This window comes from Elephantulus edwardii, unplaced genomic scaffold, assembly GCF_000299155.1.
Source record: "Elephantulus edwardii isolate Elephantulus edwardi_28Jun2011 unplaced genomic scaffold, EleEdw1.0 scaffold00246, whole genome shotgun sequence".
Taxonomy (NCBI): Eukaryota; Metazoa; Chordata; class Mammalia; order Macroscelidea; family Macroscelididae; genus Elephantulus; species Elephantulus edwardii.
In genome coordinates, this window is record NW_006399996.1 from 1,502,538 (window position 1) to 1,505,136 (window position 2,599).

The following is a 2,599-nucleotide window of genomic DNA, read 5'->3' on the forward strand; positions in this document are numbered from 1 at the left end:
CGTATTGCCGTGGGAAAGTCTGTTGTTAGGGACCTCTCCAGGGTACTGAAGAGCAATGGTGTCTCTCTGGAAACTAAGGTGTGTTTGATACAGACCATGGTCTTTGCTATCACTTGTTATGCATCAGAGAGTTGTACAGTGACTAAGGAGGATAAAAAGAGAATTGATGCCTTTGAGCTGTGGTGCTGGAGAAGAGTATTGAGAATACCATGGACTGCTAGGAAAACAAACTGATTCATCCTGGAAAGGGTTAAACCGGGCGGCTCCCTGGAGGCAAGGATTCTGAGGCTCTATCTAACATACTTTGGACATGTCGTAAGGAGGGACCAGTCCTTGGAGAGGGACATCATGCTTGGTAGTGTGGAGGGATAGCGCAGGAAGGGAAGGCCCTCCATGAGGTGGATTGATTCAGTGACTGGGATAATCGGGATGGGTGTGTTGGAGATGGTGACATTGGCACAGGACAGAGCAGAGTTTAGGGCTGTTATACATAGGGTTGTTATGAGTTGCAAGCGACCCGACAGCATATAACAACAACATTGATTTTTCTGAGATCTATTTCTAAATTCTCTTTGTCACTATAGAAAAAGCCAACTGTTTTTTTGTATGTTGATCTTGTATCCTGCTACTTTGCTGAGTTGGTCAACTACATCCAATAGTTTTCTTGCTCAGTCTTTAGATTTTTCTAAGTACACTATCATATCATCTGCATATAGAGATAGTTTTACTTCCTCTTTGCTGGTTTGGATACTTATTATTTCCTCCTCTTGTCTTATTGCTCTTACTAAGACTTCCAATATAATATTGAAAAGGAGATGTGATAGTGGGCATCCTTGCCTAGTTTGAATGTCTTTAATCTCTCTCCATTGAGAAAAATCAGTTTGGTTTGAGTATATACTTTTCACTATGTTGAAGAAATTGGTAACAGGAGCAATGTGTCATTGTTGTATACTATCAAATTGGAACCAATCCATAGCTGACCCTCCAGGGAGTTTTAGAGGCAGTAAATCACACAGGAGATTGCTCATCTTTCTCCCACAGAGCAGCTGGTGGATTTGAACTTCGTACATTTGCGTTGTTAGAGCACCAGAGCTCCCTTAATGGCAGCTGTACAGAACTAATAAACTAGATGTGCCTTGACACTGTCACCCAGCAGTGTTGTGCCTTGGAGAACCTAAGCTCATGGTCAACAGTACTGTTGAGGGAGTAGAATGCAACCTGAACATTGGCTGTTAAAAAACTGAAATTCTCATCTGATGATTGAGAAAGAACTAGAGTGAAGCAGGACATGAGAGCCAGAGGTGCCTTGAGACACCACAGGCAGGTTCATAACAGTTACTGTACAGACAGCCATGAAAGGGCATTGCTTCACTTGGGGTCAATACTAGAAGCAACAAGGCATTAAAAAACAGGGCCTGTGTGGACTGACCAGAATCTCCTGGCGTCTCTGGCTGTACAGAATATGTAAGCAGAGCTGGCCCTGTAGAACTAACTGCGTGAGTCCCCAGGAAGTCTCAAGTACCTAGGCCAGAAACTGCTCACTAATCTGGGCTTGTGAAAACATGAACAATACTTTGTGGTTGCTTTGTTTTGTTTTATCCTCGGATAGCTGCCGTCTTTGTGAATGAATGAATCTGTGTGGCTGAGTGTTCTAAATGTTGAGTCTCTCCCTAGTTCCTGTTATAGATCTGTCTATTCATTTGGCAGGAAGTGTGCCACAGAGATTAATTCCGTTTCAGATCTAAAGTGTAGCTGAGGACCATGAGCTTGGGGTTCCATCAATCTCTGTAAGACCAGTAAGTGTAGCTGCTCCCACTCTATCCAGAATCTCCTGTTAAAATCTTTCAAAAAGGCCAGCAGTGGCTAACCTTCTTCGGATCTCAGGTATTGTTAGTGTAATAACTAACTCATTGTTTCCACATGTCTTTGATTTTCTTCTTCTTTTCTTTTCTGCAGATAAGGAAATACCAATGGTGGCACCTTTGGTGGCTGCTCCCAAGCTTTTAAGTCCCCAGTCACTATTCACCAGTGTAACAGGTAGAACACTTTGTGCACTATGCTATGCCAACTGACCTTGATCAGTCTAAGGTCCCGAAGTCCCAGGACTCAAGTTCTCAGGGTGTGTTTGTGGTTCAGAATTTTACGCAACTTTTCCCCTTGTAGACTCTACTATATACATGGACATAGTTGTTGTTGTTGTTGTTGTTGTTGTTGTTGTTGTTGTTGTTGTTGTTATTTGCCATTGAGTTGCTTGTGCCTCATAGCGACCCTACGTACAACAGCCCTAAACTCTGCTCTGTCCTGTGCCAATATCACCGTCTCCGACACACCCATCCTGATTATCCCAGTCACTGAATCAATCCACCTCATGGAGGGTCTTCCCCTCCTGCGCTGTCCCTCCACACTACCAAGCATGATGTCCCTCTCCAAGGACTGGTCCCTTCTTACAACATGTCCAAAGTATGTTAGACAGAGCCTCAGAATCCTTGCCTACAGGGAGCCACCCGATTTGACCCTTTCCAGGATGAATCTGTTTGTTTTCCTAGCAGTCCATGGTATTCTCAATACTCTTCTCCAGCACCACAGCTCAAAGGCATCA